Source organism: Ammospiza nelsoni, chromosome 7 (assembly GCF_027579445.1).
Source record: "Ammospiza nelsoni isolate bAmmNel1 chromosome 7, bAmmNel1.pri, whole genome shotgun sequence".
In the NCBI taxonomy this organism is placed as follows: Eukaryota; Metazoa; Chordata; class Aves; order Passeriformes; family Passerellidae; genus Ammospiza; species Ammospiza nelsoni.
The window spans coordinates 21,210,311-21,222,928 of record NC_080639.1 but is presented as its reverse complement, the minus strand read 5'-3'; the positions used below and the strand labels follow the sequence as shown (position 1 = coordinate 21,222,928).

The 12,618-nt window shown below is 37.1% G+C and overlaps 1 protein-coding gene across 2 annotated transcripts in view; it reads left to right on the top strand.

The window, feature by feature from the left end:
• The window catches only part of B3GALT1 (beta-1,3-galactosyltransferase 1), a 95,516-nt gene that overhangs the window by 45,657 nt on the left and 37,241 nt on the right, over positions 1-12,618 (top strand). The window lies entirely within an intron of this gene.

Here is a 12,618-nt window from a genome sequence, read left to right as displayed (position 1 = left end):
AACTGTATTTCTAATTTCTTTTTTTTTATGCCATACATTATTTTACTAAAAATTCAGTAGCACAACTGCCTGAAAGATTTTTTTTGGAGTCAAAAGCAATAAACTACATAACCTCTTGAGATACAGAAGTGGTTATATTATCAGGAAACTTGAAAATATATGGTAAGAATTTAGGTTGGAAATGTTTTTCTAAGTTGAAAAATAGAAACAAATTATGGTAATAGCACTTTGTAGAAATTTCATATTGCGGATCCATTATCATGATGTAGGTGACTGAAAAATGAGGACTGCAAGTCTTTTAATCTTTATGTGTATTTAAATACATAAAAGTCAATTCTTCCTTTCTGAGGCAGAGTTTGAAATACTTACAAATGAAAGCAAAGAACTAAACTGCTGCTACTAACCATACAGAAAAAAAAATTAAGTCTGTATACCTCCTGTGGTCTTTAAAAAGCATTAATAATTAAGCATTTGCATAAAGATAAAGCAAGAAAACACATGCAAAAACATTTATCTTTTAGACATCTGCATGCTACTTATCTCAATCTCTTCCATAAATAGAAACTAATTATGGAGAGACTGAAACCAAGACAATGCCCTAGAAAGAGGCGACCTTTTTTAAACATACCCCAAATGGTGTGACTAAATCTTTATCATACAGATTCATATTTAACGCATAGATCTTTTAGGTCTAATCTTCCTCCTTTTACAAGCAACAGTAAAACTTCTACTAATTCCATTAAAAGCAGAATGAGCCTTGATGTATTCTTTCTCTAGTAAAATCACCTGCCTTGCAGAGTACCAATATTAACTGTGAATGGTAGAATTGTAAAGGCTCTAGTGAAAAAAAGCATTCAGACCTCTAAATTAATGCCTGAGCTCTGACTTTTAAGTGAAGACAGATCAGCAAGTCAGGTGCTGCTCATATTGCTTTCTTATTCATAATTGAAAAACCAGAGGCTTAGGGAGTACTTGGCAACCTAATCCATTCCTTCCCAGGAATTTTATATAAGGTTTCTTTTAACATAATTTTATTCTCCTGCTTCAAAAATAATTTCAGAAACAAGTTTAATCCAAGGCTAAAGTTCAGACCCCAAAACTCATACAATATAAGGGTCAGCAGTGAGATTGAAATTTCAAATATGCTGAATCAATCCTGCCAAGGTGGTGTTAAAGCTCCTCAGTTTCAAAGTGTACCTCAGCTCCTCTATTTGGACAGTAATGTTCCCCAGAGTCACTGCAGAAGTGCATAACAAGCTGTTTCTCAGAGCAAATAGCAACTCTTTATATGTCAGCAAAAGAAGGCTGGCTAAGGACAAAAAATAAGACCCTTCAGCCACTCAGAAAGAGCTGGAAAGAACCCTTAGAAGGACTGCAACAGACCTGAGTCAGGAAAAATATTTTCTTTGCAAGCTGGGAGGAAGAGGTGGTTGGATGGACCCAAGGAAGTCAGCAAAGTTAAAAGTTGCATACTGGATTTCACAAAATTAAGCACAACCATGGCCTTTATTTTTAGACACCTGTGCTAAAGGAAGGGAGATTAAGATGCCTGAAATTATTATTCTTCACAGGCAGGGTCACTCAGAAATCTGATCTGTATTATTGCAGAGACTTGTAAACACTGATTCACCAGGATACAGCACTGAGCTATAATTCACACTTAGTGCTGCACAGCAACCCAGCAGCCAAAAACCGTGTTTCATTAGAACAGTGTACAAAGTGACAATTTGCTGTGCTGCTTTACAAAAATCATAATGGGAAGAAATACCTTCAGGATTGTCCTAAAATACCATCTGTCCACAGAAAAAGGCAAAATACATTAATTTACATACAACATTTTGCCAGCCAGCAGCAGCAGTAAGCATTATCCCTTCCCCCTACCCTTTACCTTTAAAGGGACTACTCTAAACCACTTCAGTTTGGCATATACATTTTCTGCGACAAAAATAAACCGAAACAACTGAACATATAACAATGTGCAAAAAACCAGAGCCTAGGGTGGAATAAACAACCCAGGGCACATGTCCTGTTTGCCATATACTGCTACCCTGAAGTGCAGAATATTTGCACAAATATATGGAACCCTGAATGGCAGCAAGAGGCACTTGCAGCCTAGATCAGTCCTAGTATGTGCCTTCAGAGACCAATTTCACACCAGCTGGTCTTTAACCTAAATAGCATTTACATGAGTTTCAAACAAATCACTCATTCTTAGTCCTAACGTCCTGATTCAGTGCAACAGCACTATCACATCAGTCTACCTTAAAGCAAGGGCAAAATGAATTATGTAACTAAGTCTAAGTGGATGCACTGAGCATGGTAAAGGAGGAATGCAGATGATCATTTAAAGCTAAAGCTTTAAAATTAGATCACAGAAAATTCATTCAAATAGCTACAGCAGCAATTATTTAATTTCAAACTACTCAACACTATGAGACCACAACCTGAAAATTTATTCTACGACTTTTGATTTGTAGACAGCTGCTAAACTACCAGCTTTCCTTGGTTAACCGATCAGAACGTGCTTTTCATTCATTCTTGGTTTTAAACTTTATTGCTAATGCAGAAAATCTGCATAATTTCAAAAACTGAGACTCAAAGAGATGGAACTTGATGTCAAAATAGCAGGGCTTGTAGCAGTTTTTGGCATTTTATAGTATTTTATAGTATTTAATTAACTAAAAACTACACTTCAGAATTATAGTTCACTGACAAATAACTTCATCACACAGCGATTGTCTGTGGTGTTTCATGTTCTTCCAGAAGGCTGATTTCAAAAACATACAAACCTTGGAGGGGGGAGTAGCAAGAAGGAAACAAACTGAAATAACCTTAGCTTACATTACAAAAAGGAAAATTTCCTGTTCAAGTTCAAACTAAATGGCATCTTGGAGGTGAGAACAGAACAGTAATCACATCAAGCAACTTGTGTGAATGATGACTTGGAGAACCTGGCAAAGAAAAAGAGAAGAATCCTCAAGGCGAGAGATGCAACAAACCAGCTACTTGCTTGGATTCAAAGAAAAAATGGGAAATGTTGACAATGTGTTTACATAGCTTTTGAAAGATAGGAAAATAAATTGGAAAGGTTAAATTGGATTTATTAGTGATCAGAGGGATAAGTTTTTCTCCCTTTTCAACTCCTGCACCATCACATTCAACATTATCAGTAGCTCACTCTGCACCTTCTCAAAGTTATAAACAGCAGTCCAGATGCCACAAGCATGGCAAAAGAGATGGCAACCTTGGCTGTGCCTTGTCCCTATGATACTGATTAATCTATTGTAATCAAGGCATTAAAAGAATAAACCCATTACAGTTTCACAATGGCAACTTGAGGAGATACACTAAAATTGCAGTTATGTATGTATGGGGAGGGTTAGCCCTCTGCAGAGGGCCATAGGTCTGGCATGGAATTGCTCTTCAGCTTGGTAGGCAAACAACATGCACTGATCTTCAGCTCACAAAAATGGGGATACCTCCACTGCAGAGCAAAGACGTGACATTTCACTTCACTCAAGTGTCAGATCTCCTAGGAAGAAACTCTATTTCCTTGGTTTATTTATTCAAGTTCAGAGGATACTGATATCCTTACTTGCAAAACAACCACTGAATGCTCTTATATAGTAAGGAGAACTGCAGAAATGTCCAAGACAGAACCATAGATAGGCCCAGTTCTCAGCAGAGTCAAGGCTGCATATTCATCCATGATAACCACTGGTGGCACACTGAAATACACCACACTAATGGCCAGCCTGTTCCTTTCCTTGTTGTGCCAAAGCACTCATAGGTAACACACAACTGCTTGGTAGCTTTGATCTTTTCTGGTCATGCCAGTACTGCAACCTGTTTTGGATTAACTCTTTGTCTGCTGGCTTTGTCCCTTCCTTTCAGACACTGTTCAGGTTTTGGCTGGGACACAGCCAGTTTTCTTCACAGCAGTTTGTGTTTTGAACTTGTGGCCAGAGCAGTGTTGACAGCATAAGGCCATCTCTGTTCATACATTATAATTTCATTGCATATATAGAGGGTACATTTTCAAAGCTTTAAACAAGAGGTACACTCAATCCTTTTAGTGAATGGTAGGATAAGTATACACACCACTTACAAGTGGATTTCAAAAGGTTCCATATTTTGAATAAATTTAGGAAACAGATGAGACGAAATTGTAAAAAAATTTAAAAAACAACCCTAGCAACACATCAAACAGTGATTACTCCTTTCTATTCATTTATATACAGCATTTTGTCAGCCAGCAGGAGTCATTAAGCATTGCCCCTTTTCCCCATTCTTCACCTTAGAAAGGACTATCCTATATCCCTATCTATTCATGTAAAAACTGATCAACAGTAGTTATATGTCTTTGTTAGAATTACTGCTGCTCAAAAGTGGCACTTCTAGGACAGATTTTATTGTTTTGGCTACTAACATAAGTTCCTGTCCTGCTGAATCTTTTATTTCTTCTTCCCATGTTGTAAAAAGTACCCTGATGTCTCTGTAAAAGGCACATCACAGCATAACTGCATCCTCTGCATTAAAGACAGGATAGTGAAATGTAGGATCAGCATTTCTCTGACAGTGCCTGCACATCTTCTGGTTGCCAAGGTACAAAATACATTCAAATTTCTGAGGTTTTCATAAATGAAAACATCTTTTGGGGAAAATGTCCAAACAAACATTGTGGATGAGACATTTTCTTTGTTTACAGAACAGACACTACATCATGAGGATCAAACTTACCCACTTCATCTCTCACCAGTAATCTAAAAAACTCTGCATGTTTAGTAGTTCCCTGAAGATTTGCTTTCCTTATCTCTTCAATCTTGACAAAGGGACCATAAAATGTGCCAGGTAAAGGCAGCTTTCACAGTTACTAACCCAGATCACCTTATCTGAAAACAAATCAAAAGCACAAGTTCATTCCACAGAAGCTGTAAAACAGTTTCCATACAAAATTATTTTGGCCCAAGTAAAGTGACACTAAAGAAAGATAAGAATTCAACTATGCATCAGCTCAGATATAAACCAGCTGACATTTCCTTACAGGTGTATTGTGTATCCATCATAGCCAGATGAATATCCTCAGGCTAAGATATGTTGAACTACTAACTGCTTTCACTTAGGAGAACATGCACTGGCAATATATGATAAAGCATCTGAGGCAAAGTAATGGAAGAAAAAATTGGACACATGACTAATTTGCTTTTTACTTCATCTTGAATCAAATACCATGGTGAAATTATTGCACAGGACTACAGCTGCTGTTGCTTTTCAGCAAATAATGAGCATTTTTACTACCACCAGTAAATATTTCAAAATCCAAACACATGGAAAATCTAATATTTCCTTACACACATAATAAAAATCCTATTTAAAGAAAAATTCCAGAAAAAACAAAAGAATTTGAAGCAATTCAACACTGACACTAATGACATATTTTAGATGTAGTAATAACTGTACATCCCTGAACCTTTTCAGTTTTATGGATAAAAGTGCAACTGAATGTTTAATTCTATACAGATGGTTATTTTTTTTTCAGTAAAGCTAGCACAAAAATGGTCTAACAGAACTTGGATCTTTAATTCATTCCATAACTTCCTGTGCATTGCAAAGGCACAAGACCATAACTTATCAATATTCCATGACAGGTATGAAATGAACCTTATCAATGCTCTTAATGTCTCCTACTATGTAAGCTCAAAGATGAAGTCTAAAGCCTAAGTAGTTTGGACAGTGCAAGACAATGATCCTGAAACACAAGAATAAATTACATTACACTTACAGAGCAACCTTGATGAAATACTATCAGAAGATATATCCTCCCCTAGAGTATCAACAAATGTTCCAGGAAATTGAAAAGTGTCTATTTTTTAAAAAAAGTTTGACAATTTCATTTTAATTCTTGTTGCATCTGGTGCCATTCTGAATGCACAGTGTATCACAGCATCTCTGGATGAAATAACCAAAGGGCAGAACAATGACAAACTCACAGCATTGCCCATGCAGAATCCTGCTTCAAACTCCCACCCAGGCAGCAAACATGGTACGGTAGCCAAGGATGGGCATTACCATTCACCAATAATACCCTTAGTTTCAAGCTCTCTTAATTAATAATTAAGTCGTGCACAAACATTGCTTATTCCCAGTTTGCTGTGAGAATTATGTTGTTTCAATCCCTATTCCAAGCACTGAAGCTATCAAGTACCTCAGACTCCATAAGCCCTTCTTACCATTATATGGAAATGGCTTAAGCACATATCCCAGGTCTAATAATTCTGAAGAAAACAATCTGACACATTAGTTTTAAAGGGACTGACTACACTGTAGAATTAAAATTGCATCAGGACATGATAGGCAATGAAGGAAAACATTTCCTATTACAGTGACTGAAGATGCTGAAGGTAGTGCTGAGACACTTTTGTGAACAGTGAGATTAGGAATGGGGAATATTTAACATTTTTCATCTGTCTTGACTTGCCTGGATTACCTGGATATAAAAATTTTGGTTCACTATTTTCTAATTTCAAACTTGCAATGCTACTTCATGTCTCCATAGAGCCAAAATTCCTGATTTGCACAAATACATTATTAATTGCTCAGAAAGGTGTTGAAACTTTAAGGTCTCCATAGGCACCTTGACCCAAAAAGTTGAGTTAATATCACAAAAATCACTAATGGAACAGTAACTCAGAACAAAAGCATTGATTAGAAACACTTGATAATGTTGTGGCTAACCATAATGTATGTCCTACCCTAGGGCAGCTTCTGGCAGATGTGTCGTCATGTTTACTGGAAAGGTTTAATTTTTTCACATTTAGGCATATTTCTATTGTTTGCAAACAGACTAGAAATAGAGATGAAGGGAATTTCTTTTTAAACCTAAAGAAACATAAACCAACTAGAATTGTTGTAGAATACATTCATAGGAATGTAATCTACAAGTCATTTAAATGCACACTAGTCAATACCTGCAAATGATATGGTCATCTTTTCTTTTACTTCAGAGCTATGTCAACATTAGGTTTCATTTTACTGCAAATGCTAGCAGTTAAAATAGCAGGTTTTGTACATACTATTAGGGAAAAGGTCTTTCTTTTCATTCTATATGTAGTACCAAGGTATTAATTTGAAAGTTCTGTTTGTCTAAATAGGGTACCTGGAGTTTTATATTGCCATTATAATGTCATTCCACAGCACATCTATTGTACCTCTAGCTACATGCTAGTGCATAAGTAAGCCATGCAAATCAGTGGTTCCAAGGATCAAACTTTGCCCACTGCATGAGAGGATTATGTCAGTTGAAGTGCTAAGAATCAGCCATTACACATCCTTTCTATAAAAATTTAAACCACTAAGACCTTCACTTTCAGTGTGTATTTCAGGAGCAACACAGCATTTAGAATAATTAAGCAATTAAGCAAAAGGCACCAACACCAGTGACTGGATGTTTAGGTTTCTCAGTGGGCTATAATTCTTGTGTATTTCCCACATTTATCAGTCATCGCATTTGTCTAAATGCACACAGATTAGAAATTTCATTACTCAAAAGCCTGCACCCCTAAACCACAAAGGTATTTTCTTCTCTGTCAAAGGAAGCAGCAGGTATTTGAAAAAGACTATTAGCTGACTGAGCAAACATGACAAAGGCATGGTAAGGTTACAGGGTAGCTGGTCAAGAGTGTCTAACTCCATATTACAGGATGGACCACAATTCAAAGGTCTGGAAAAATGGATGGAAGAGGCATTATTGACTGGTTAATAGTATTATCTTTCTATATTACCCAATCTGAATATATACCCATATACCTTTATTCTTAATGAACACAAAATATTTGTAAACTTAGTTTGGCATTTTCCTAGTGCAAATATTTCAGCACTGATTCAGCATTCCCCAAATTTGTCACCTCCCATATTTTCTATAGAACAATTCTATAGAACCCTCAGAATTTTAGTAATCCTATTACTAACAAAGCTATAGCATTCATAGATTCTTAGTATTTTATAATCCTATTCAGGTATATAACTGCTGATTATTTTACTCTAATGAAGTTATGGACTGACAGATACCTCTACAGATAAGAATGAATAGTCTCTGAATAAGATTTGCAACATGGTCACACTTGGTATTTAGTAACACTTAGCCTAAAAATAATCAACAAAATATTAATCCACACCTAAATATAATTGGGAATTTCAGAGAAGCCTCTGTAGAGGAAAAGCACAATATGCCTTTCGTGCCTGAAATCGCAGGCAGGGTTGGAAAAAAATAAGACGAGTATTTTTCATCTTGCTGTGAAAGCACCAGCACGTTTAAAACCTCACTCACAATAGTAAATCAAAACCTCAGCAATGCTTGTTGAAACTGGCATTTAAGAGAGAGAGTGAACAAAAAGACCTTTTAAAAATCAGTTTTAGGGAATACATAAATTGTTTGAACACTGCCATGGACAATCAGTTTTAACAGCATATGTCCAACAGCCTAGTTACTTGCTGTTCTGGGAGCCTGCCAAAGAGATCCATCCAGAAATTACGAGGGGGAAAAAAACCAAGAGAAAATGGGTAACAGCACGTAACTTATGTACATCTCTAGCTATTCTAAAGCTTTTCATCCAGCATACATCATCATAAAATCAGTACTCCTGACCAATTGTCTTTTTAATAGAGAAATACTTTTTTTAAAAAGCCTGGAATTCCCTATTGACAAACAGTGCAGCAACACATATAAGATTTATCCTACTGTGCAACTTTCCCCAGGAGCAGCTGAAAATTATTAATGATACGAGCATCACTGAACCACTGAATGATGTAAGACCACCTACATTTTGTAGATAGAGAAGAGCAGAGGCCATAAACCAAATCAGCAGGAAACCTTACAGCACAATTAATATCTCCTAAAATATATTCTTGTTTTAGATTCTAGGAAATGTTTCAGTGGAAGATAATATTTATTAAAGCAGCAGCTATCTCCATTTCTCAGATTATTATTTCTGACAGACACTGGTTACCAAGGGTTCAGTTCACTTTTTAATAAAGACCTCTGGTGAGACCAGCTTGAGAGCACCTATGTGGATTCTTTTGAAATAAAGCTGTGTCTGCCCTGAGAAAGCCTGGTCTGGGTGTGTGCTAACAAGTAGGGTTTTGGTTCAGCCACTAAGAGAAAATCTTCAATACCTAACAGCAGGCCTAACTTCAGATGTTCAGCCCAGAGCAAGCAAACCCAGCATGGGGCAGCAGCCAGCTCCACTTCAGTGGCTCTCACAAGCTGCTCTCCTCTGGTCCTACTCAGCACCTTTGCTGCTCCTCACACCACGAGCTGCAGCCTTGTGGCTCCTGCCCTGAAGGAGCGAAGCGAGGGAGCGGCTCCCGAGGGCAAAGGCAGTCCCGGCCAGCGGGCCCGTGGGGCACCGCAGGGCCTGGCTGGGCCACACTCACAGCCCGGCCTGCCCTGCCGGCTCATCCAGCACACCTGCCTGGGAATTCAGTTTGGTCCAGAAACATACTTTTGCTTTTCCAAAGTGAAATGCATTAGAGACACCCTAAATCCAGGCCTGTCTCCAATATCTCATGATATCCCAGTGTCCATCTGGCCAGTTAAAACACTTGCCCTCCACAGAGAGATTTATGGATATGAAACAAAGGGAGAAGGAGTTTTGTAGCCCATGAGCACTAAGAACAGGAAGCTCTAATTTTTACTTTCAGGACTATTTATTTCTTTTACATTTAGAATAGAAAGGATCAGATGAATACCTTAATTGGAAGGCCTCAAACAGGACAGATACAAGACTGAAGCTTTCCTCTGGTGCAGTGTGTCCCATGTTACCAGCCTGAGACAGACCATGACCACCACTGTGAAGTGCTGAATTCAGGGAATGAGCCTGGTGATGGCAATCAGGGATGCCACATTGCACAGCAATAGACTGAGCCTGTCTTTTTTGGCAGCTGACTACACCCCTTTACTGTACCTGTGTCTCAAAGCCAGGACTGCAATTAAAGCTGAGACTGAAGAATCCTCTGAGTTCCTTGGAAAAGGAGAATTTATCAAGACATTTTAAAATTTATTTAGATGTATCATGTAACAAATCAGCTTGCCCTTGCAGGACCTAAGCATTTAGGACTCTTCTTCCTTGTTTTCCTTGGCCTTTTGGATGGATTTTTTTTGTCTTTTTAATTTTTGTCTACATAAATTAAACATTTCCAGGAACAATGGCATGTCAAATCTTAAACTTGTACTTCCTTTAACATAATACTTCTAGTACTGTAACCTGTGTTTATCCTACTAGACCTGATTTACACAACTCTTCTCACACTTTCTAGTAGTCAGTGGCTACACTCATCTAAAGACTGCATTGTGAATATCTGCAACAGCAGATATTTACAGAAAAGGCATTGCAAAAAACATACAAGAATACTGAAGTGTTACTTAAAAATAACATTAGTTTCTGGACAGATGTGCAAGAGCTTAGTTTCATATTAGTCCATGTAAGCCTACATAATCTCCTGACAATCCAGAATCTAAAATACATGCTTTGTGCATCACTGCATACTCATTTGACCAAAGTTTGATAACATGCTTTGGTTTGATATGGATGACTGAAATTCTAAAGAAACTATGCGCAGCAACAAGCTTAGAGAAATGTACAATTTATGGTGAGATTTGACAAATGCTCTGTACTTTTCTGAGAGCTTTTATACCACAGGGGATAGTGCAGTGAATATGAGTGGTAAAATATCTGCTGGTTTTAATAAAATCTAAGTCATACAAATGATGGCTGCACTGAATCTCCAACCCTTACAAGGTACTCGCCCCTCCAGGCACTGTCATTACCCAGTACTCTTTGCACTTCCAGTTGTAAGAGTCCTACAAAATGAAATGCTCATATTTTATTTTTCATAAGTTATGCTTTCACCAGTCCAGCTACTCAAGTCTGCATTAATTCTGTTTTTAGCAGACAGTCCAATAGACTTTTCAGTGTGCCTAATGCCTCCCCTTAAACCAAAGGTTCATTTACAACTGTCCAGTATCACACCCTTTAGATGCCAAGCAGACTGCATAGAGGCACACCTCTCTAAAGAAGTGGAAAGTATCTCAAATGAAAGAAATTACTGTGAACTTCCAGGGAAGAGCAGACATTTCCCATCTGTTCACACTAGTGTGTTACTATTTATAGAAGCTACTTTGACATTAAGGACTTCTCAAGTGATACAGTCAGGTTTAGCAGAAGGATGTTCCCTTTCTGCAGAGTGGAATCTGGCCCTATGTTACAACAAAGCTGAAATGAATCAGAGCTTCACAATTTATATTTAACAGAACAATGAACAAGGTGCAATATTAATAAAGTTTACAATATTAATAATAAAAATATCTTAATCACATTTTTCACAAACCCCATCAAGAAACAAAATTCTAGGAAAATCATAGACATCTCTATGCTATCTCTGCATGTCTTATTCTCCCTGACTAGCATAAGTAATATGAATTACAAAATACCTGGCTGAATGCAGCAATATTTCCTTTTTGCCATGACTGTCCAGTGTTAAAGCTGAATATAAAACATTTCATTACTTTAACACTTACTTTAGGCTTCAAAACTAGTGCATTTCAAATAAACTTTTGGTGAAAGCTTTATTTCATGTCTCAGCAGTAACAAAGTCTATTATAATAACATGCATGAGATCTAGAGGTTCAGCAGAAAGATGATTGTATCCTTTATATCCACAGCAGGGAGATAGCTATTTCCTCTCCTGTCAGGATGATTTATTCAATAAATGAAGAAAATATGAATCTTAAAATGCATTTGGTTTTTTCCCTGCATCTCAAGAAACAGCAGAAATCTTAGGAAATTAAGAACATTAACTCCACCATAGATATTAAAATACCAGGCATTTTGGAACAATGAACTGAATCTCTTGGGATGGTTAAAATCAAGAAGGTCTCTCCTCTCTCTTCCCTATAACTTTTTGCTCCCTCCTCCATCTTTAGTTTGTACCCATCTTCCTTTTACAGAGAAGTTTATTAATTGTTCTGTGTAGACAAGGATTCATGCAGTTTATATCCAAAGACAAACTCAATCTATTTTTGGTAAATTAATTAGCAGGAAAAAATTACCTACTGGGAATTTGAAAAACTGAAGTTGAAGCAGAAGGGATTTGAAAGAATGAAGTACCAGGTATAAAGAAGGAAAAAGAGTTTAAAAAAAGTCCGGTCATTCTCTGTATTATGCTTTTTCATAAGCCATAGTGAACAGTACAAGTAGTACCACCAATAGAACAGGGTCTACCTAGGAGGTTCAACAACCTCATCCATAAGTTCAGAGCCAAAATTTTTGGTTTTCATTTGCATCTGATGCCTTATCTGAATCACCTTCTCAATCTCTTGAGTATATTTTCCTAAATTATAACAGGAAGAGTAGAAGTAAGGTAAAATTTAACATGAAATCCTACATTTTCCTTAGAAAGTTCAGTGGTCCTAATTTCAGAAAATGCAACTGCAGCAGGAAAGGACCAGAAAAGAAAAATGGAGTTTAGTCTCTGGCAGCACTATAGAGCCAATGGTACTGTGGTGACTAATAATGACACTGAAGACTTTCAGGAGGTTCTCATTCACTGTAAATTTTTGCA